This window comes from Urocitellus parryii, chromosome X, assembly GCF_045843805.1.
Source record: "Urocitellus parryii isolate mUroPar1 chromosome X, mUroPar1.hap1, whole genome shotgun sequence".
NCBI lineage: Eukaryota > Metazoa > Chordata > Mammalia > Rodentia > Sciuridae > Urocitellus > Urocitellus parryii.
In genome coordinates this window covers 57,405,013-57,430,533 of record NC_135547.1, presented here as the reverse complement: position 1 = coordinate 57,430,533, position 25,521 = coordinate 57,405,013, and positions in this window count along the sequence as shown.

The window sequence follows — 25,521 nt, the reverse complement described above, 5'->3', positions numbered from 1 at the left end:
TACAATAAAACTGGTTGTCTTTTTTATTTATATATGACAGAGGAATGCATTACAATTCTTATTACACATATAGAGCACATTTTTTATATCTCTGGTCATATACAAAGTATATTCACACCAATTATTGTGTTCATACATGTATTTTGAATAGTAATGATCATCATATTTCACCATCATTTATAACCCCATGTGCTCTCCCTTCCCCTCCAACCCTTCTGCCCTATCTAGAGTTCATCTATTCCTCCCATGCTCCCTCTTCCTATCCCACTATGAATCAGCCTCCTTATATAAAAGAAAATATTCAGAATTTGTTTTTTGGGGGGATTGGCTAACATGACTTAGCAGTATCTTCTCTAACTCCAACCATTTACCTGCAAATGTCATGAGTTTACTCTCTTTTATTGGTGAGTAATATTCCATTGTGTATATATGCCACATTTTTTATCCATTCATCTACTGAAGGGCATCTAGGTTGGTTCCAAAGATTATCTATTTTGAGTTGGGCTTCAATAAACATTGATGTATCTGTGTCCCTGTAGTATGCTGTTTTTAAATGCTTTGGGTATAGACCAAGGAGAGGAATAGCTGGGTCAAATGGTGATTCCATTCCCAATTTTCCAAGAAATCTTCATACTGCTTTCCATATTGGCTGTACGAGTTTGCAGTCGCACCAGCAGTGTATGAGGGTGCTTTTTTTCCCCACATCCTTACCAAAACTTATTGTTGTTTGTATGCATAACAGCTGCCATCCTGACTGGAGTGAGATAAAATTATAGAGTGGTTTTTATTTGCATTTCTCTAATTGCAAGTGGTGATGAAAATTTTTTCATATATTTGTTGCTTGATTGTATATTATCTTCTGAGAAATGTCTCTTCAGGTCCTTGGCCATTTATTGATTGGGTTATTTGGTTTTTCAGTGTTTAAATTTTTGAGTTCTTTATATACCCTAGAAATTAGTGCTCTATATGATGTGTGAGGGGTGAAGATTTATTCCCAAGGTGTAGGCTCTCTCTTTACATCACATATCATCTCTTTCTTTGAAAAGAAACTTTTTAGTCTGAGTCTATACCATTTATTGATTCTCAATTTCAATTCTTGCACCACAGGAATCTAATTAAGGAAGGTGGGGCCTAATCTCACATGATGGAGATTAGGACCTACTTTTTCTTCTATTAGTTGTAGGGTCTCTGGTTGTGTTCCTAAGTCCTTGATCCATTTTGAGTTGAGTTTTGTGAATGGTGAAAGATGGGGATTGAATTTTATTTTGTTGCATATGGATTTCCAGTTTTCCCAACACCATTTCTTTAAGAGGCTATCATTTCTTCATTGTATGTTCTTGGCACCTTTTGTCTAATATAAGGTAATTATAGTATTGTGGGTTAGTCTCTTTGTCCTCTATTCTGTACCATTGGTCTGCCAGTCTATTTTGGTGCCAATACCTTGCCATTTTGTTACTATTTCTCTGTAGTATAGTTTAAGGTCTGGTATAGTGATGCCACCTGATTCACTCTTCCTGCTAAGGATTGCTTTAGCTATTCTGGATCTCTTATTTTATCAGATGAATTTCATGATTTCTTTTTCTATTTCTATGAGGAATGTAATTGGAATTTTGATTGGAATTGCATTAAATCTGTATAGGGCTTTTCGAAGTACAGTCATTTTGATACTACTAATTCTGCCTCTCCAAGTGCAAGGTAGATCTTTCCATCTTCTAAGGTCTTCTTTGATTTCTTTCTTTAGGGTTCTGTAATCTTCATTATATAGATCTTTCACCTCTTTTGTTAACTTGATTCCCAAGTATTTTCTTTTCTTTCTTTTTTTTTTGAGGCTATTGTAAATGGGGTAGTTTTTCTCATTTCCCTTTCTGAGGATTTGTCACTGAAATACAGAAATGCCTTTGATTTATGGGTGTTGAATTTATATCCTGCTACTTTTCTGAATTCATTAACTAGTTCTGGAATTTTTCTGGTGGAACTTTTAGGGTCGTCTAGGTATAAAATCACATTAGCACCAAATAGTGCCAATTTGAGTTCTTCTTTTCCTATATGTGTATCCCTTTAATTTTGTTCATCTGTCTGATTACTCTGACCAGTTTTTTAAAAACTATGTTAAATAGAAGTGGTGAAAGAGGGCATCCCTATGTTGCTCCAGTTTTTATTGGAAATGCCTTCAGTTTTTCTCCATTATAATGATGTTGGCCTGGGGTTTAGCACAGGCGGCATTTATGATGTTGAGATATGTTCCTAGATTTTCTAGTGTTCTGAGCATAAAGGGGTCCTGAGTTCTGTCAAATGCTTTCTCTGCATCTAATGAGATGATCATATGACTCTTATGTTTAAGACTATAAATGTGATGGATTACACTTATCGATTTCTTTATGTGGAACTACCCTTGGATCCCTGGGATGAGTCCTACTTGATTGTGGTGAATGATTTTTTTGGTATGTTTTTGTATTTGACTTGCCAGAATTTTGTTGAGAATTTTTGCATTTATGTTCATTAGAGATATTGGTCTGAAGTTTTCTTACTTTTATGTATCTTTGCCTGGTCTTGGAATTAGAGTGATATTGTCCTCAAAGAATGAGTTTTGAAATTCTGCCTTTTTTTTTTCCATTTCCTGAAATAAATTGAATAGTATTGGTATCAGTTCTTCTTTAAAGGTCTTGTAGAACTCGGCTTTGTGTTTGTCAGGTCCTGGGCTTTTCTTGGTTGGTATACTTTTGATGGCATCTGCTATTCCCTCACTTAAAATGTAAATGTCTAAATTGTGTATATCATCCTGATTCAATTTGGGCAAATTATATTAATCTAGATATTTATTTATGCCTTCAATATTTTCTATTTTATTGGAGTAAAGTTTTCAAAATAATTTTAATTACCTTCTGTATTTCTTTAGTGTCTGTTGTGATATTTCCTGTTTCATCATATATGTTAGTGATTTCAGTTTTCTTTCTCTTTCTCTTAATTACATGACTAAGGGTCTGTCAACTTTACTTATTTTTTCAAGGAACCAACTGTGTTTTTCTGTCAATTTTTTCAATTGTTTATTTTGTTTTAATTTCATTGATTTCAGTTCTGATTTTAATTATTTCGTGTCTTCTGCTGCTTTTGGTGTTGATTTGTTCTTCTTTTTCTAGGACTTTCAGATGTAATTTTAATTCAATTATTTGTTGACTTTTTCTTCTTTTAAGTAATTAACTCCATGCAATAAACTTTTCTTTTAGTACTGCCTTTATAGTGGCCCAGAGATTTAATACATTGTATCTGTGTTCTCATCCACCTCTAAGAATTTTTAAATCTCCTCCTTGATGTCCCATTGTCATTCAATAGCATATTATTTAGTCTCTGGGTGTTGGAGTAGCTTCTATTTTTTATTTTATCATTGATTTTTAATTTAATTTCATTATGATCTGATAGAATGCAGTTTAGTATGTTTACTTTTTTATATTTGCTAAGAGTTGCTTTGTGGCATAATATATAGTCTATTTTAGAGATGGATCCTTGCTGCTGAGAAGAAAGTGTACTCTCTCATTGCAGGATATGTCAGCTAAGTTTAAGTTATTGATTATATTATTGAATTCTATAGTTTTTGTTAGGAAGATCTATCTTTTGCTGAAAGAGGTGTGTAAAAGTCACTCAAAATTAATGTGTTAGGGTCTATTTGACTCTTGTATTTGAGAAGAGTTTGTTTGATGAACATATATGCTCCATTGTTTGGGAAATACATATTTATAATTGTTAAGTCTTGTTGGTGTATGGTTCCATTGAGCAGTATATAGTGTCCTTCTTTATCCTTTTTGGTTGACTTTAGCTTCAAGTCTGCTTGATTTCATATGAAAATGGAAACCCCTGCTTGCTTCCACAGTCCATTTGAGGGGTATCATTTTTCCCAACCCTCCACTTTCAGGCTGCCAATGTCTTTCTATGAGCTGAGTCTCTTGGAAGCAGTATATTGTTGGTTTTTGGGGGGATTTTTTTGTTGTTATGGTTGTTGTTTTCTTTGATTCAATACTGCTACTCTATGTCTTTTGACATAGGCCATTAATATTCAAGGTTATTATTGAGACGTTATTTGTATTCCCATCCATTTTTTTTTATTTTTGGTATTTAATATTACTTGGTTTCTCCTCTGATTAGATTTTCCTTTAGTGTGATCCCTCCCTCTGCTGATTTTCATCATTTTTTTCATTTCCTCTTTATGCAATATTTTGCTGAGGATGTTCTGTAGTGCAGGCTTTCTAGTTGTAAATTCTTTTAACTTTCGTTTATCATGAACGGATTTTATTTCACCCTCAAATCTAACACTTAGTTTTGCTGGTTATAAGATTTTTGGCTTTTATCCATTTTCTTTCAGAGCTTGGTATATGTTGTTCCATGATCTCCTAGCTTTGAGGGTCTGGGTTGAAAAATCTTCTGAGATACTAATTGGTCTCCCTCAATATGTGTTCTGATTCCTCTCTCGAAGCTTTTAAGATTCTGTCCATATTCTGTATGCTAGACATTTTCATTAAAATGTACCCTGATGTATATCTGTTTTAAGTTTGTACATTTGGTGTCCTTGTACTTAGTTTTCTAATTTGTTCTTCATGCTTGGGAAATTTTCTGATATTATCTCATTGAAGATATTGTGCATTCCTTTGGTTTGAAACTCTGTGCCTTCCTCTATGCCACTAACTCTTAGATTTGGTGTTTTGATGCTGTCCCATAATTCTTGGATGTTCTGTTCATGGTTTCTTACTATCTTCACTGTGTGATTCACTTTATTTTCTAGATTGTATACATTGTCTTCAATTTCTGAAATTCTTTCTTCCAAGTGATCTAGTCTGTTGGTTATGTTTTTTATTGAATTTTTTATTTGATTTATTGTATCATTCATTTCAAGGATTTCTGACTGTGTCTTTTTTTTTTTTTCAGTGTCTCTATCTCTCGTTTGAAGTAAGCTTTTGCTACCTGAATTTGCTCTTATCTCACTGTTGGAGTGATCAGTTTTTGCCTGTATTTGCTCATTTATATCATTCTTTAATTAACATATAATTTTAATTCTGAACTTTTTCTGAACTCCTTCTCTGACATTTCATCAACTTTGCTATCTGTGGGTTCTATTATTATAGTGTCCTGGTTTGTTTGTGGCCCTTTCTTCCCTTTTTTAGTGTTCTTTATGTGTCTTACTTTCTTGCATTGTGCATCTGAGATATTACAGTTTCTTCACTATATTCTTGTAGTACCCATGTAGATTGTCTGTACTTCACCTTGATGTTGAGCTTACAGACCCTGCTGGTTTTCCTCAGTGAATCCTACAGCTTTTTTGATCTAAGTCCTGCACACTTTGGTGTGGGTGGATCTGGGCTGCTGGGTTTGACCTCCCTTGTTTGTCTGCTGCTCTTAAGGGGTGGTCCTGTGCCAGGCCTATTGAGATCATGGATCCTTTGAGGGCTGGTGTGCGCTGTCTGGGTTGGATCTATGCCTCCATGGTAGTCTGCTGGTAGGAAGTGGTGGTCCTGCCCCAGAGGTCAGAAGGGGTGGTCCTGCAACAGAGGCTAGGCTCTGGCAGGTGTCTGCCTTCCTGGAGGAGGGGTAGATTGAGCCTGCTGTGCTCCTGGGACCCACACAGGCTGGTGCAGGTGGATCTGTACCACTGTACTTGACCTCCCACCTGGCTTGACATCCGTTGGTAGTCTGCTGGTGGGAAGAAGCGGTTCTACAGCAGAGGCTAGACTGTGGTGGGTGTCTTCCCCACCAGGGGAGGTGTAGAATGGGCCTGCAGTGCACCTGGGAACTGCACAGGCCGGTGTGGGTGGATGTGGGCCACAGACTTGACCTCCTGTGGTAGTCTGCTGGTTTTAAGGGGATGTCCTGTGCCAGAGGATAGGCACACAATGACTTGGTAGTACACCTAACCAAGGAGGTGAAAGAACTCTACAATTAAATCTATAGTACTCTGAAGAAAGAAATCAAAGACCTTAGAACACGGAAAACCACCCATGTTCTAGGATAGACAGAATAAATATTGTCAAAAATCAACATATTAACAAGCATTATGCAGATTGATTTCAATCTCCTTCAAAATACCAATGACATTATTCACAGAACTAGAAAAAGTTTTAAAATTAATTTAGAAGAAAAATGATTCATATTAGTCAAAGCAATACTGTGCAAGAAAGGTAATGCTGGAGAAAACACAATACCTATTCTCAAATTATACTTCAGACTAAGTAACAAAAACAGAGTAGTTGAGTTTGTAGCCTAGTCTTGGAGCAGTTGCTTAGCATCTGAAAGGCACTGGGTTTAATCCTCAGCACTGTATAAAAATGAATAAATAAAATAAAGGATAAAGGTCCATATATAACTAAAATTCTATTTAGAAAAATGGCATTGGCATTAAAACAGATTTGTAGACCAATGGAATAGAATAGAAGATTCAGAGAAAAACTGACATAGTTACAGTCATCTGACACTTGAAAAAGGTGCCAAAAATATACACTGAAGAATATATAGGTTTTTTTTAAACACATGCTATATTGGATATCCATATGTAGAAGAATGAAAGTAGATCATCTTGCAGAAAAGTCAGATCATAGGGGATAGACTTAGGAATTAGATCAAACTGCAACTGCTAAAAGAAAATATGGGTATAACCCTCTAAATGATTGTCATACACACCCACTTCCTTAGCAAGGAATATAACCACAAATCAATAAGTTGGCTAGCATCAAAATTAAAAATTTCTACATGAAAAAAGAAAGATGAGCATGAGGAGAAAGATTACAGAATGGGAGAAAATCTTTGCCAGCTACTCCTGTAACAGGATTAATATGCAGAATATATTAAGAACTGGAAAAAAAACTAAACACCTCCCCCCAAAATAATCCAATTGATATGAGGAAAGAATAAGCAAATATATTTCTCGAAACAAGAAATACAAATATATAAAAAAATTCCCATAGGATTTTCCATAATAAAGGGAAGTGAAAGTAAAAACTACATTGAGATTTTGTCTCACTTTCATTAGAAAGATAATCAAAAACATTAAAAATAATAAAAAATGCTGGCAAGGATGTGGAGAAAAGTGTACACTCATATATTGTTGATGGGACTGTAAATTACTACAATCACTCTGGAAAGTAGTATGTAGATTCCTGAAAAGACTAGTAATGAAATTACCATATGATCAAGCTATTCCACCCCTTGTATTTGTCCAAAGGAAGTAAAATTAACATACTATACTATAATAATACAGGAAAATCAATATTATAGCTGCCCAATTCATAAAACCTAAGTTATGGCATAGGCCCAAGTGCCTGTAAACAAATGAATGGATTGAACAGATTAAGAATATGGAAATTTACACATACACACACACACACACATACATACACACAATGGAGTTTCACTCATTCATAAGGAAGAACAAAATTGTGGCACTTACTGGTAAATGGATGGAAATAGAGCACATCATGCAATTGAAATAAGCCAGACTCAAATGGGGAGGCTCCCATGAAATTTGAAGGGGGATCAGTTAGTATAAGAAGGAGATAGGATTGCTTTATCTATTTCTACAAGAAATGCTGTTGGGATTTTGATTGGCAGTGCATTAAACTTATAGAGAACTTTAGGTAATATCGCCATTTTGATGATGTTAGTTCTGACTATCCATGAACAGGGTATATTTTTCCATCTTCTAAGATCTTCTATTTCTCTCTTTAGGGTTCTGTAGATTTCATTGTATAAACCTTTCACCTCTTTTGTTAGTTTGATTCCCAAATATTTTTTTTTTTTGAGGATGTTGTGAATGGGGTGGTTGTCCTCATTTCTCTTTCAGAAGATTTGTCGCTGATACACAGGAATGACTTTGATTTATGCATGTTGATTTTATATCCTGCCACTTTGCTGAATTCATTTATTAGCTCTAGTAGTTTCTTTGTAGACCCTTTTGAGTCTGGTAGATATAGAATCATGTCACCCCCAAATAGTGATAATTTAAGTTCTTCTTTTCCTATTTTTATGCCTTTAATTTCTTTCGTCTGTCTAATTGCTCTGGCCAGTGTTTAGAGAACTATGTTAAACAGAAGTGGTGAGAGAGGGCATCTCTGTCTTGTTCCGGATTTTAGAGGGAATGCCTTCAATTTTTCTCCCTTCAGAATGTTGCTAGCCTGAGGCTTAGCATAGATAGCTTTTACAATACTGAGGTATGTATCCGATTTACCAGAATTTTATTGAAGATTTTTGCATCTATGTTCATTAGATATATTGGTCTGTGGTTTTCTTTCTTTGAAATGTCTTCGTCTTGTTTAGGAATCAGGGTGATAATGGCCTCATAAAATGAATTTGGAAGTTCTCCCTCTTTTTCTATTTCCTGAAATAGCTTGAAAAGTATTGGTATTAGTTATTCTTTAAAGGTTTTGTAAAACTCTGCTGTATACCCTTCTGGTCCTGGGCTTACCTTAGTTGGTAGTCTTTTGATGGCTTCTTCTATTTCCTCAATTGATATTGTACTTTTTAGGTTGTGTGTATCCCCCTGACTCAATCTGGGCAGATCATATGACTTAAGAAATTTATCGATGCTTTTACTATCTTCTATTTTATTGGAGTATAAGGATTCAAAATAATATCTAATTATCTTCTGTATTTCTGTAGTGTCTGTTGTGATATTGCCTTTTTCATCCCAAATGCTAGTAATTTTAGTTCTCTCTCTTCTTCTCTTCATTAGCATTGCTAAGGGTAGGTCGATCTCATTTATTTTTTCAAAGAACCAACTTTTAGTTTTGTCAATTTTTTCAATTGTTTCTTTTGTTTCAATTTCTTTGATTTCAGCTCTGATTTTAATTATTTCTTGCCTTCTACTACTTTTGCTGTTGTTTTGTTCTTCTTTTTCTATGATTTTGAGAAGAAGTGGGAGATCATTTATTTGTTGTTTTTTTTTTTTCTTTTTTTAAGGAATGAACTCCAAGCAATGAATTTTCCTATTAGAACTGCTTTTATTGTTTCCTATACATTCTGATATGTTGTGTCTGTGTTTTCATCTATCTCTGAGAATTTTTTAATTTCCTCCTTGATGTCTTCTGTAACCCATTGATCATTCAGGAACATATTGTTCATTCTCGAAATGATACAGGATTGTTCCTTCTTTTATCGTTGATTTCCAGTTTCATCCCATTATGATCCGATAAGATGCACGGTATTATCTCTACTCCTTTATAATTTCTAAGAGTTGCCCTGTGACATGTTATATGGTCTATTTTTGAGAAGGATCCATGTGCTGCTGAGAAAAAGTGTAACCATTTGATGCTGGGTGGTATATTCTATATATGTCAATTAAGTCTAGGTTATTAATTGTATTATTGAGTTTTATAGTTTCTTTATTCAACTTTTGTTTGTTTGTTCAGTGGTGAGAGAGGTGTGTTGAAGTCTCCCATAATTATTCTATTATGATCTATTTGCCTCTTGAACTTAAGAATTTGTTTGATGAGCATAGCTGCACCATTGTTTAGGACATATATGTTTATGATTGTTATGTCTTGTTGGTGTATGGTTCCATTGAGCAGTATGTAGTGTCCTTCTTTATCCCCTTTGATTAACTTTGGCTTGAAGTCTATTTATTTGATATGAGTATGAACAGTCCTGCTTGTTTCCAAGGTCCATATGAGTGATATGATTTTTCCCATCCTTTCCCCTTCAGTCTGTTTATGTCTTTTCCTATCAAATGTGTCTCCTGTAGGCAGCATATTGTTGGATCTTTTTTTTTATCCTTTGTCTCTTGATTGGTGAGTTTAAGCCATTAACATTTAGGGTTACTATTGAGATATGGTTTGTACTTTGAGCCATATTTGTTTATTTATGTTAATTAACATGATTTATTTTTCCAATTTGATTATTTTTTCCCTTTACTGTACTACCTCACACTGTTGGTTTTCATTATTACTTTTCATTTCCTCTTCCTGTAATGTTTTGCCAAGGATGTTTTGAAGAGCTTGTTTTCTACCTGCAAATTCTTTTAACTTGTGTTTATTGTGGAAGGTTTTAATTTCATCTTCCATCCTGAAGGTTAATTTCACCAGATACACGATTCTTGGTTGGAACCCAGTTTCTTTCAGCATTTGAAATATGTTTTCTCTGGATCTTCAAGCTTTCAGAGTCTGTGTTGAAAGATCAGCTGTTATCTTTATTGGTTTTTGCCCTAAATGTAATCTGCTTCCTTTCTCTTGTAGCTTTTAAAATTGTCTCCTTATTCTGTATGTTGGGCATCTTCATTATAATGTGTCTTGGTGTGGATCTCTTATGATTTTGCACATTCGGTGTCCTGTAGGCTTCTAGGATTTGGAATTCTGTTTCATTCTTCAAGTCTGGGATGTTTTCTCCTATTATTTTATTGAACAGATTGCTCATTCCTGTGGTTTGGACCTCTACACCTTCCTGTATCCCAATAACTCTTATCTTTGGTCTCTTTATGTTATCCCATATTTCTTGGATATTCTGCTCATGGTTTCTTAACACTGAGTTGTCTATGTTTTTTTCAAGTGGAAATACTTTGCTTTCATTGTCTGATGTTCTATCTTCTAAGTGTTCTTCTCTGCTGGTAGTACTCTCAATTGAGATTTTAATTTGGTTTATTGCTTCCTGCATTTCAAGGATTTCTGTTTGTTTTTTATTACCTCTATCTCCCTGTATAGTTGATCTTTTTGCTTCTTGGATTTGTTTATGTAATTCATTGTCAAAGTGATCTTTCATTGTCAAAGTGATCTTTCATTGTCTGATTTTGCTGTTTAATGTCTTCCTTGAGACTCCAGATCATCTGAAGCATGTATATTCTAATTCTTTATCTGACATTCCATCTGCTGCAGATATTACCTCTTGTAAAGTTAAGTTGACCTGCATTGTTTGTGGTACTTTCTTTTCTTGTCTTTTCATACTGCTCATATTTCTTTCTGCTTTGTGAAACTGTTGTGTTATTGATTTTCCCCCTATATATTTATATTGCTCTTGTATAGTTGCAAAGTCTCACTTTTGTGGAGAAAGACAATGTTAACAGTCCCCAATATCAGTAGTACATCATCTAAACACATGTTTTCCTTATTACTAGATTTATAGCTAGACTCTATGTCTATAAATGTTGGTTTTGATTATCATTTACAAATATAGTCATTAGTTTCATGAAAGGCATACCGTTTCTGTTAGCTTGAAGAAAACTGAATTTCAGGTGTAGGATGTTATGTTTAGGGGGAAAGGAGTGAGGGTATGGGGTTAATCTAACTTAGCAACTTTGGAGAACTGTAACCAATAGATGGGTAATTTATGGAAGAATGTCTAGATTCAAACTCCTATCTGTATTTATAGGATTACTCTACTTATAAATAGTAAAATTTAGGGGGTTGCAAGTGGGATAGAGGGAGTAAGAAGGAGAAAAACAAATAACAAGAAAAGAAAGAGAAAAAAGAGAGTGGGAAAAATAAAATGAGAGAAAAAAGAAAAGAAATGAAAGGGGGCGGGAGGTGGGGCATATGCAATTCCTCTATATTATATTATTCTGGTGATTCAGTTGTTAAAGACCTTTTTCATACACAATTCTTGGTTTCACATATGTTGAGTTTGTGAGGACCAGAGGGGGAAGGGTAGAAGAGACTGGATGAATGGATGAAAGGAGAGAGAGAAGAGAAAAAAAGAAAGAAAAAAAAATGTCTCTCAGAACTCTGTTTTCTTTTCTTCCAGTTGGTGGCGTTGTCTATTCCTAGCTTGAGTCTCTGGGTTTAGGGTGGTGGTGGTAGTCAGTGTGAGAGGACTTGAGCTTCCACCTGTGGCCTCTCTACTCTTATTCTCTGAGATGTAAACCAGGTGCCTGATACGCTGCAGAACCTAGCTGGTAGCCACACCCAGCGGTTGGTGGGTTTTAAGGGTTGGTGGGATTTTCCAAGATGAGTTCCATCAGTTTTTCTCATAAGGTGTTTGATGAGGTGGGGGGTGTTGTGGAGACCTTATGTTTGTCCAGAGCTCAGTCAGGTGACCACACGGGTGGGCGGCTGGGCCCCGCCTCCATTTGGGGTGGTCTGTCTACAGTGCCACCAGGCAGCTGTGCCCCCTCTCTGGGCTGCGTGGTCTGCCTACCATGCAGTTAGGTGGCTGGGCCCCTCCTCCAGTTGGGGTGGTCTGTCTACCCTGCAGGCAGGCGGCTGGGCCCCTACTCCAGTTGGGGTGGTCTCTCCACCTCGCAGGTGGGCAGCTGTGCCCCCTCTCCGAGCCGCTTGGTCTGCCTATCATACAGGCGGGTAGCTGGGCTCCTCATCCCTCAGTTAATCTATATAAGGGGATTAATCTACTGGTCTGAAGCTTTTATAATCCAATTATTTCACCTCTGAATTGTCTTGCATTGTATCACAATCTGAGCTTTTGTGGGGACACTTCACTTCCAAACCTCAGTAGACAAAAAACTATAGATTCATGGAACTCAGACAACATCAAGCATGATAAATTTTTAAAAGACAGAAAAAGGGAGGTAGGAAATGGGAGAGAGTAGTAGGAGAAGGAGGGAAGAAAGAAAATAAGAAAAACTAAGGCATATCACATACCTAGGCATATCATATTCAAATATAAAAAAAGAAAATCTTAAAAAAAGACAGAGATGAGGCAAATATAAAAACAAAACAAAGCAGGAATCCTATTTTTAGAGTAGTGTGGAATTAATATGTAGAACCATTTAGCCCGCTGTCCAAGAGATGCCTGACCCACACTGCACCCTGCCACCAGAGGGAAACACCGCACCCCTTCAGAATATGATGTAGCTCCCTATTCAAAAATGCAGCGCTCCACCCAAATTGCCTCCATTTGGGGACATTGTAGCCACCATCATAGCCCTCTCCACATGATAATCTCCATTGTGGGACACTGGACAGGGCCAGAAAGCAGCTACCTATTGCAGCAACACACACCACATTGCAGCATCACCTAATAGGTCACCCAATGCCATTGTACAGCCCATCCTTCCAGTCCCATTTCTGAAAGCAGTTGCTGTCATCTTGGGACACCTCCATAGCCATTTTGGGGTACCTCTGCTGCTGTCTCTGAAAACTTTAGCTGGGGCAGCTTCAATTTTGGGACACTGACTGGGGTGTGGAAGCCCAACATCAAGGTACCTACAGGATTGACACTACTGGTGCCACCAACTAGGGACATAGCCGCTTCTATCTAGGGACAATCATCAGGACCTCGTAAACCATCATCAAGGTCTGTGTGGGCCTGGTTGCACCAGAGGAATCTCTACCAGGTGTATTAACAGACACCATCCTGTTGCAGAGGTAACAGGGAGTCTTGCATGGGGTTGCCTCTCCATTTTCTCCTGCTAACAGCCAAAATCTTTTGATTAGCTTTCACAAGTCCTATAATCTAAAACATCTATATTCTCACATCCTACCTCAGACATCACAGCCTACCCTTCCTCTGTCTACTATTATAAACTACAAACTATTATGCAAACCTACTGGATAGATGGTAGAAGATAAATGAACTCATCATTTCTGTTTATAGTGACAAGACCATAAATGATAAAATAGAAGTTAATTGATCTATGACTACATTGGTTTCATTGGGTGCTGTAAACATGGATGTCCCCCCTAAAGGTGACGTATTGGTCATTTTTAAATTTATTTGTAGATTAATTGTATTTCTTCTTCTGAGAAGTGTCTGTTCAGTTCCTTAGCCTATTTATTGATTAGTTTTGTTTGTTTGTTTGTTTGTTTGGGGTATAAAGTATTTGAGTTCTTTATATATTCTGGAGATTACTGCTCTACCTGATGTGTTTGTGGCAAAAATTTGCTCCCAACATAATGGCTCTGTTTTCACCACACTGGTTGTTTCTTTTGACTTCTTGCACTTAAGGAGTCTTGTTAAGGAAGTTAGGGCCTAACCTGACATAATAAAACTTGAACCTACTTTTCCTTCTATTATATGTAGAGTCGCTGGTTTAATTCCTAAGTCCTTGATCCACATATAGTTGATTTTTGAGCATGGCAAGAGATAAGGTTTTAGTTTTATTTTGCTGCATATGAATTTCCAGTTTTCCCAGAACCATTTCTCAAAGAGGCTATCTTTTCACCAATGTATTTTTGGCACCTTTGTTTAGTATGCAGTAATTCTATTCATGTGGGTTTGTCTCTGTGTATTCTACTCTATACCATTGGTCTACATCTCTATTTTGGTTCAAATACTGTGCAGTTGTTATTATAGCTTTGTAGTATAGTTTAAGGTCTGGTATTGAGATGCCTCCACCTTCACTCTTCTTGATAAGAACTGTTTTAGCTATTCTGGGTCTCTTATTTTTCCAAATGAATTTCATGATCACTTTTTCTATATCTATAAGGAATGAGGTTGGGATTTTAATTGAAATTGCATTGAATCTGTATAGTACTTTGGGTAGTAAGGCCATTTTGACAATATTGATTCTGCCTATCAAAGAGCATGGGAGACTTTTGATCTTCTAAGGTCCTCTTCAATTTCTTTCTTCAGTATTGCATAGTTTTCATTGTAGAGGTCTTTCATCTATTTTCTTAGATTGATTCCCAGGTATTTTTTCCCCTGAGGCTATTGTGAATTGAGGTGGTTTTCTAATTTCTCTTCAAAAAGATTCATCACTGATGATAGAAATGCCTTTGATCTATGGGTATTGATCTTATATTCTACTAATTTGCTGAATTCATTTATTAATTTTAGAAGTTTTCTGGTGGAATTTTTGGATCCTCCAAGTATAGAAAAATGTCTTTGGCAAATAATGTTAGTATGAGATCTTCTTGTCTTATTCATATCCTTTAATTTCTTTTGTCTGTCTAATTGCTCTGGCTAGATTTTCAAGGACTATGTTGAATAGGATTGGTGAAAGAGGACATTCATGTCTTGTTTTAGTTTTAGAGGGAATGCTTTCCATTTTTCTCCATTTAGAATGATGTTAGCATGGGTCTTAGCTGTGTTCATAGTTAGGGGTTCTATCTTCCAAGTGATCTAGTCTGTTGGTAATGTTTTCTATTGAGTATTTAATTTGGTTTATTGTTTCTTTCATTTCAGAGATTTCTCTCTCTCTCTCTCTCTCTCTCTCTCTCTCTCTCTCTCTCTCTCTCTCTTTCCCAGAATCTGTCTTTCTTGAAGTAATCTTTTGCTCCCCGTATTTGCTCTATTATCTCTTTGTTGGAGTGTTCAATTTTTGCTTGTATTTCTTCACTTAAGTCATTCTTTAATGCTCAGATCATTTTAATTATGCAGATTCTGAACTCCTTCTCTGACATTTCATCTACTGAACTGTTAATGAATTCTATTTTTGTAGTATCTTGGTTTCTGTTTGGGGCACTTCTTCCTCCTTTTTTTTTTTTTGCATTGTTTATGTGTCTTTATCTCTTCCAGTGCAGATCTGAGGTATTTCAGCCTCTACAGTTAAAATGTAAGTTTTAATTCCTCACTTACTGAAAAGTAAACAATTTGGTTAAATCAATGAGAGTAATACAATTTAAAATGTCAAATAAAGACCATTTGATGTCAGTGAGTTTTCAGAGTAGGAGATACAAGCATTCTCCTCCCCAAAGGGAGAAAAAAAGTCTCCAAAACAGCAGAATTCAGAGGTCTCAAGTGTCAATTAAAAAAAATATATATATATATATATATATATATATATATATATATATATATATATATAAAATCAATCAACACAGTGCAGCAAAAGAAAAACAATCAAACACAAATAGAGAATAACTGCATAGCTAGAATTGCTGAGAAAATTTGCATACCTGAGACTTTTGGGATAATTAGGAACAAATAAAAAGGGTAAGAGTTATCACTGTCAGTCACATGGTGGGCTCCACTGATGTCATTAGTGGCTTGTTCTGTAGGGAACTCCTGTATCTTTTGTTACTAACTAACAACAATTCTTCTATGTAACCCATGAAGATGAACATATTGCTATGACACCCTCAAGAATGAGCCACTATCACATCTCCCTGGGACTAAAAGAGTCACCTATCCTAACCCTATGAACAACCACGGCCCTAGATTGTAACCATTTTGCATTAGCTATTGCTCCAAACCTGGATCTGCAGCTGAATTATGCCCACACATACCCCAAATCACCACTGTTCCAAGCTATCCCTTCCCTGGGACCTAAAATCTCAATCACCCTCTGCATGTCTGTGCAATGGGCCATAGCCAAGTAGATGCTGTATGAATACCTGTAGTTCTGATATTGGAGTCATATCCCAGCAATGTGAACTATTCCCTGGGCTCCAGAGCCACTGTAGCTCTTTGTAGCCTTACATGCCAGACTTTAGCTCTGTGCTGCATTGTAGATGCCCATACATTAGGGCAAAATATCACTCTGCAAACATAAGTGTCCCAGAATCTTGTTTTTGTTGTTGTTGTTGTTGTTTTGTTTTTGCACATCATCTGCCCTACAGATCTTGGCTATCCAGATTTTCCACAAGAAATCACACATTTTACACATTACCAATAAAACAACAGGGGTATTGTTGCCAGTACTACCTTAGACCTTGCAGCTTTGTTCCTTTCTTGCATACCTGTGTTTTAGAACTTGATTCTGTAGCCATTCCACATTCTGTGCATCAGATGCTACTGCCATCATGAATGTAACTACAAGCCAGACATAGTGTCAAGAAGGATTTCCTTGACTGTGACTTCCCTAGTAGGAGAAAGAGATTGAGAAGACTGCATTACCATCAATCACAAACTAAGCTGCCCTCATTAGGCACAGTCTTGGCTGCTGAGACACCTTGCAATCTCCACCAAATTTGACCTCAAGTGACAAAGATGTATGAAAAATATGCTTTTGCATTCACACCAAATCAGTAATTAATCTTATCTACCTGGTGCCCTTAAGTATAATAATAGGGTAAGGTAATTTCCTCCCAAAACAAGCCAATGAGTTTGAAGAGATTACAGATACATCAAAAGCACATACATTAATATAAGCCAACAAGAGACATATAAAACCAGAGAAACATATCTCCACCAAAAGATTGAAACGTTTTTCAGTTACAGTCCCCAAGGAAATGAAAATATGCAAATTTCATTACAAAAAAAACTCAAAATAATTGCTTGAAAGGAATTCAGGGAACTTCAGAAACAAGCCAAATATATCAGAAAAATAATATATGAATAAAACTAAAAATTTAATATAGACACTCCTTCCTAAAAAGCACAAAAATTAAACAGAAAACTTAAAAATCAACTCAGGTCCTTAAGAGACATAAGGTATATAGGGTAAATTACTGCCTTGTTAACAATGGTAAAGTAAGTTCTATAGAGAGAATGAACCTGATATAGGTCAGAAGCTCACATCTCTTTATTTTCAGTTCAAAGAAAGGAAAAGCATTAGAGACATAATAAGAAAGTAAAATCAAAATTTTTAATTTCTTCAGTCTTAATTCACCTGAGAGATACTATTTTGTTCAAAAATAATAATAGCAGCAATGTAGTTGATTATGTGGAAGAGGAAATAAGGATTACTTTATTATTATAAGATATTCACACTACACATAGAATGGTATAGCAATATTTGAAAATGGACTTGGATTAGTTGTGTGAACTCCAAAGTGTAGGGTAACCACTAACAACAACAACAAAAATAGACATAGTATTGAAAGGGTAAGACAAGAAAAAGCAGTGATAGTAAAATCTTAGTTAAAACACAAAAGCTAACAATAAATGTAAGAAAATATAGAAATGAAAAACAGATTAGGCAAAAGGAAATGGTAATAAATTTCAGCTATATTAAACCAAGTATATCATTAAGCATTTTGAAAAGTATTGATCTAAATGTAGCATCAAAGGACAGATTGTGACGGCTGGAGTTGTGGCTAAGAAGTAGAGCACTTGCCTGGCATGTGTTAGGCCCTAGGTTCGGTCCTCAGCACCATAAATAAATAAAAAAAATAAATTTGAATATATATATATATATATATATATATATATATATATATATATATATATATAAAACAGATTGTGAGTGTGGATCAACAAAAAACAAGACTAAACAATATGCAATATGTTGTATACAAGAAACACAGAGATATTAAAAGTAGAGTGTCAAAATATGTGAGGCAAAAACTGATAGAAACAGAATAAGAAAAAGTTGAGTCTACAATTGTAGGTGAAGACTTCAATATCCTTCATAAAAATCACAGGCAAAAGAGATAGAAAACCATAAAAGACATAGTTAAACTCAACAGAATTAAATATAATGGATATCTTGACCATTTTATTAAACAACAGAAATATACATACTCTTCTGAAATTCAGATGGAAGATTCACAAAGATAGACCACATTCTGGGTCATACAACATATGTTAACAAATTTCAAAAAAAAATAAAAGTCATTGAACCACTGCTTTTAGAAAAAAAATTAAATGAGAAACCAATCACATATATCTAGCCAGAAAAAATCCAAAATACCTGAAGATTAGACAACACACTGCGATAACCATGGATCAATGGAGAAATCTCAAGCAAAACATAAAAATACTGTGATATAAATGAAACTGAGATAAAACTTATTAACATGTATGGTATTCAGTGAAAACAGTGTTTAGAGGGACATATATAGCATTGAATTCATACTGTTATGGCTTGTATCTGTAGTATCCCCTGAGAGCTCATATGTTATAGGCTTGGTTGCCAATGCAGTAATGTTCAGAGTTAGGCTCTTGGGAAGTAATGGAGTCATAAGGGCTCTGAGCTCATCAATTTTTAGTCACAGATGAGTAAAAATTTTATTGCATTATTGGAAGATAGTGTAAGCTGCAGGAGATGTGCCTAACTGGAGGAGGTAGGTCACTGAGTATATGCCCTAGGAAGGTACATTTCATCTCTACTCGACTCCTTTCTCTCTCTGCTTATTGGCCACCCTGAGTTGAGGTGTTTTGCTCCACCAGATCTTTCTACCATTTTCTTCTGCTTCACTTCATGCCCAAAACAATGGAACCTACTGACCATCAACTAAAGCTTCTGAAACCATTAGCCAAGATATATCTTTCTTCCTTTAAGATGTTCCTGTAAGATATTTGGTCACAGCAGCAAATGATCAAATGGGATTTATTTCTTGTGACTTTTTCTACTCCAACAGCTCTAAGAAAGCACTGAGTATTTATGACAGAAATTTATTTCTCAGCTATGGAGGCTGGGAAATTTGATCAAGTCATAAGCAGATCCAGTGTATACTAACAGTTCATCATCCAAAGATGATGTCTTCTTGTTGTGTCATCACATGGAAGAAGGGGAAAACAAGTTTCCTTGGGCCTCTTATTGGACACAAATCCCATTATGAAGGTGGAAGTCTCAAAACTGGATCATCTCCCAAAGATCCAATTTCTTAATTCATTCCATTGGGGCTTAGGTTCAACATATAAAATGGTTGAGCACAAACATTCATACCATAATATTCTTACCTTGGATCCCCAAAATTCATATTCTTCTCATATATAAAATACATTAAATTTATCCCAGTAACCACCAAGCATTTAGATTGTTCAAAAGTCTAATATCCAGAGTTTTAACTAGCCACCATCTAAATCAGATATCATTGGGACTCAAAGGTATGTTTTATCCTGAGGAACATATTCTGAAGCTGAGAGTCTGGAAAATTTTTAAAAAGTTATGTTTATGCACTTCCAAAATACAATGGTGAGATACACATAGGTTAGGTATTTCTATTGCAAAACAAAGAAGTAAGAAAGAATTGCAGGGGAAGTGGTCTCAAGTAAATGCAAAATTCACCATAACTAATCAAATTTAGGATTGAGAATAATTTTCTTTTATTGATTTTCAGCCTTCTAGACACATTGGAGTGGGGGATGGGCCTCCATTGCTCCATAAAACATTATTTTTATAGCTTTGTGGGGTGCTCTATGATATGGTTTCTGTGGTTTGGGATTTTCATGATTAGAAAGCTGCAGTTCCAATGTGCTGCAGCTCCCATTATGTTCTTTAGTCTTTTGTGTAGCCCCATTCTCATGGCTTCAGTACAAATTGTTCTTTAGGGATTCTCTATGGTGACCTTACCTGTGGAAGTTCTATTTTTGTGTTCTGTAGAACATATTTTGAAATCTAGGTAGAGGTATCTATGCCCCCATGACTTGTGCATGCTTTGTATATGTGGAGAGAGCATTGCACAGATGTTGACAAAATGAATGCTTGGGCCTTCCAGAGGTGTATCCTGAACCATACTTGAGTCCACTTAACCTTCAGATGTGTTGAACAAGAAGGGCTGTGCCAGCCTGAGAGGAGTAGAGTCTTTATGCCTTAACTTCGATTTATACTAATTTTCTTATTAGAATTTTGTCAGGCTTGGTGTTTGGTGTTCTATATGGATCACATTTTCTTTTTATTCTTTACAACAGAAAAAATGTTGTGAAGAACAAATGTATAGTCCAATAATTTTCAAACTCTAAGTGTCTCTTCCATCTTAATTATAAATTATATTTTAAATCATTCCTTCATTTACTATAAGCCATCAAGAAAAGACTTGCTGCTAAATTAAACTTTGCTTATATATATTTTTTTCTGCCAAATATCAGGTTTTATTATTATCCATTATATCTTTAATGAAATATTAGAACAAAAAATAAAACTTGCTAATTTCTATGTCATTTTATAACAAGTGTTATGGTTTGAATGTGAAGTATTCCCCAAAAGCTCATGTGTGAGACAATGCAAGAAGGTTTGGAGGAGGAATGATTGGGTTATAGTCTTAACTCAATCAACGAATAAATCCCTAATGGGATTATCTAAGTTGTAACTGGAGGCAGGTGGGGTGTGCCTAGAGGACATGAATCATTGAGGCTAAGGGGTATGCATATTTGTATCTCGTGAGTGATGTCTCTCTGCTTTCTGGCCATATGTGAATTGGTTCCCTCTGCCACACTCTTCCACCATGATATCCTGCCTCACTGTGAGCCCTGAGGAATGGAGCCTGTTGTTTATGGCTTCAGACCTCTGAAACCAACCGTAAGCCCCTAAATAAATTTTTCCTCCACTGTAGTTGTGCTGGTTGGATCTTTTAGTCACAGTATCAAAAAAGCTGACTAAAAAGAACAAGCATCAACTTTCCTCCACTTACCAATAACATGTTCCTCATTTCCATCTGAAACTCTAAGGGAATGGCCTTTATCATCTATATTTCTACCAAAAATTTAGGTAATCTCAAAAGAGTAAGGCTTTCTGTACATCTTTTCTCATCTTTTGAGCCTGAACTAGAATTGCCTTCCACAGTTCATTCATGGCAATATAGATATTTTCTAACATATATTCAAAACTCTTCCAATCTCTACCTATTGTTCAGTTCTAGAGAAACTTTCACATTTTTAAGCTTTTTTAAACAGCAATTTCTGTTTTATTCCATATAAGATTCTATAACATATATTTTATAGTGGGTAATTTATAAGTAATGGTAATTTACTAATCGAAGTTCTAGAAGCTGGATCATATAAGATAAAGTCACATGTAGATTCAGTATCTGGAGAGGAGTTGCTTTCTTCTTAATATATGACCAGGGATGGTGGTACATACAAGTAATTCCAGTGACTCCAAAATCAGAGGTAGAAGAATTACAAGGCTCAGTCTGCCTCAGCAACTTAGACCTTGCCTCAAAACTTAAAAAGTAAATAAATAAATGACCAGAGATGTATCTCAGTGGTTTCAATCCTCAGTACCAAAAACACACATTGTGTCTTCTTACTAAATTTTACATGTCAGAAGGGGCAAACAATTTCTCTTAGATCTATTATGAGAGTACTCATGTCATTTATGTGTATGTAGCCTTCTGAACTTGCCTATTTTCCATGAGTAATACCATTAAATCAGGGATACCATTGAATTAATATCATTTAATTGGGGTTAATATTTAAACATGGATTTGTGGATGGGCCACACATATACAGACTATTGCACCAAGTATAAAATGCTCATCAAACATTCAAAACCAATTACAATAATCCATCACATTATGATACTAAAGAATATTAAACATGACAACATCAAATGGTGCATAAAAAGAATTTTATAAATTTGCACTTATTTATAATCAAAAGTCTCAGTAAATTAGTAATAGAGAGAGACTTCCTCATCTTGATAATAACATCAGCACAATACATAGAGCTAACATCAAACATTGTGGTTAGAAAATTGAAAATTTCTGATTGAGTTCAAAAACAAGTCAAGTCTGTTCCTTCTTATCACAGATTTTCAACAAAGTTCTACTTAATGGAATAAGACAAGTTTAGGAAATAAAAGATATATATATATATATATATATATATATATATACATTTTATTAGAAGAAATAACATTTGTTTAAATAGACTGTTCACAGGCAACATGATAATTTATAAGAAAAATCTAAAACGATAGACAAAAACCTTCATGGAACTTCAAAGTTACTCTAGTAAGGCTTCAGATTCTAAGATTAATTTACAATAGAAAATCAAGTTTTTTTCCAAATAACGGTAGTGAATAAGTTTAAGAAAAGGTTTACTACTATATGATTCAAAGTATATGACATTTTTGAAAAGGCAAAAGTATGAAAATAGTAAAAAGATCAGATAATAGGGTAAGGGGAAAATGTGAATAGGATAGATGTAGAGATGTTTTAAAGTAACAAAACTACCCTGGATGATACTATGATGGTGAACAAATTTCATTATAATTTTTTTTTATTTACACACAATATAAAATACCACATTCATATATAGTATGTTGGCAATTTACTATATATAACAAAATACTTGATGTGTGTAGCATTCTCCATCCAAGAACAGGAGAGTACACATCTTCTACATTCAATTTCATTGATATATGAAATAATTTCTATCATTTCTTTTCTTCTCACTGTTTAGGTCTATTTTTCTTTCTCCAGTTTTAAAAGGTGGAAACATAAGTCATTTATTTTATATCTCTCTTACTTTCTATTATGTGATTTTAATGTGTGAAATTTTATCCAAGCATTTTTTCATTGCATTTTACAAATGTTAATAAATTGTATTTTTATTTAGAACCAAATATTTTTGTATTAAGAGTATGTTTTAATCTCTAAGTATTTGGATTATTTTCCAGCTATCTTCTTTTGTGGGGACAAGTATATGGAGTACTGGATATATGGTATTTTTAAGAGCATCTGAATGGCAGGTCACTCCCCTCCTATGAAGTGATTGAGCAGCAGGCCACTTGCCCCATAGGCACAGCCCTGGGCATGAGGCCATGTGTTGCAGTTCCTGTGCTTGCTCCAGGGCCCACTCCTGAATTGCAAGGACAGCTAGCAGAAATTGCATTGGTGGCTGCCTGTGATCTTCTTAGCTACTGCCTGAGTATATATACATGATAACTGCACAATGAAATTAGACTTGCTTCCAGCTTGGTCTCCGGAGGTCTATATTAGTGACTCTGTAGCTACACTCTCCTTCACCCTGTTCCGTGGACCTCCTCACTGGACGACACAGAGCCCACACACTTTTTAAAAAAAGTATTATTTTTTAGTTGTAGTTAGACACATTATCTTTATTTTATATATTTATTTTTATTTGGTGTTGAGGATCTAACCCAGGGCCTCACACGTGCTAGATGAGCACTTTACCAATGAGCCATAACCCCACCCCTCAGCTACCTTTATGTGACCAATTTTTCACTTGTATTGTGTGATGAGAACATGCATTTTATTACATTAGTTTTCAAATGCTGTTAAAATATGTTTTATGAACCACAATTTTATCTGTCTTGTAGTGGATTCCAGGCCAGGTGAGAATAAGAAGTGTAGAGAGAAAGTTTGTTTATTCACTTGATAAAGGACATCCTTAAAAAAAATCTAGAGTTCACATTATACTTAATGATGAAAGACTGGATTCTTTTCCCTTAATATTGGAAAAAAATGCAAGGATGCTGTCTATCAACACTCTGATTCAACATTATACTGGAACTCCTAAATAGCATAGTAGGATAATAGTTTTTAAGAAGCAAGCAAACTGGAAAGAAAGAAGTTAAAATGCTTCTACTCACAGATGACATGATTATCTATCTACAAAAAAAAAAATAAAAAAGAAATGTCAGGAACTAAACAGCACTATTATCAAGGCTATAGGATGAAAATCCAAAATATTTAAGTGAATTATTTGCCCATATGCAAGCAATAAACTATTATATACTGAAATATACCCTGTTCATGGATAGGCAGAACTAAAATCATCAAAATGGCAATATTACCAAAAGTCCTATATAAGTTCAATGCACTGCCAATCAAAATCCCAACGGCATTTCTTATAGAAATAGATAAAGCAATCATGAAATTCATATGGAAAAATAAAAGACCCAGAATAGCAAAGGCAATTCTTTTTTTTTTTTTTTAATGAGTGCTTTGTTTTTTATTTATTTATTTATTTATTTTTATTGTTGGTCATTCAAAACATTACATAGTTCTTAATACATCATATTTCACAGTTTGATTCAAGTGGGTTATGAACTCCCAATTTTACCCCGTATACAGATTGCTGTATCACATCAGTTACCCTTCCATTGATTGACATATTGCCTTTCTCTTGTCTGATGTATTCTGCTGTCTGTCCTATTCTCTACTATCCCCCCTCCCCTCCCCTCCCCTCCCCTCCCCTCCCCTCCCTTCCCCTTTTCTCTCTCTACCCCTTCTACTGTAAATCATTTCTTCCATTTGTATTATCTTGTCTTACCCCTCCTTTCCTCTTATATGTCATTTTTGTATAACCCTGAGGATCGCCTTCCATTACCATACGATTTCCCTTCTCACTCCCTTTCCCTCCCACCTCTCATCCCTGTTTAATGTAAATCTTCTTCTCAAGCTCTTCGTCCCTACCCTGTCCTTGTTTACTCCCCTTATATCAAAGGAGTCATTTGGTATTTGTTTTTTAAAGATTGACTAGCTTCACTTAGCATAATCTGCTCTAATGCCATCCATTTCCCTCCAAATTCTATGATTTTGTCATTTTTTAATGCAGAATAATACTCCATAGTATATAAATGCCACATTTTTTTTATCCATTCATCTATTGAAGGGCATCTAGGCTGGTTCCACAGTCTTGCTATCGTGAATTGAGCTGCTATGAACATCAATGTTGCAGTGTCCCTGTAGCATGCTCTTGTTAGGGCTTTAGGGAATAGACCGAGAAGGGGAATAGCTGGGTCGAATGGTGGTTCCATTCCCAGCTTTCCGAGAAATCTCCATACTGCTTTCCAAATTGGCTGCACTAATTTGCAGTCCCACCAGCAATGAACAAGAGTGCCCTTTTCCCCGCATCCTCTCCAGCACTTATTGTTGTTTGACTTCCTAATGGCTGCCAGTCTTACTGGAGTGAGATGGTATCTTAGGGTAGTTTTGATTTGCATTTCTCTGACTGCTAGTGATGGTGAGCATTTTTTCATGTACTTGTTGATTGATTGTATGTCCTCCTCTGAGAAGTGTCTGTTCAGGTCCTTGGCCCATTTATTGATTGGGTTATTTGTTATCTTATTGTCTAATTTTTTGAGTT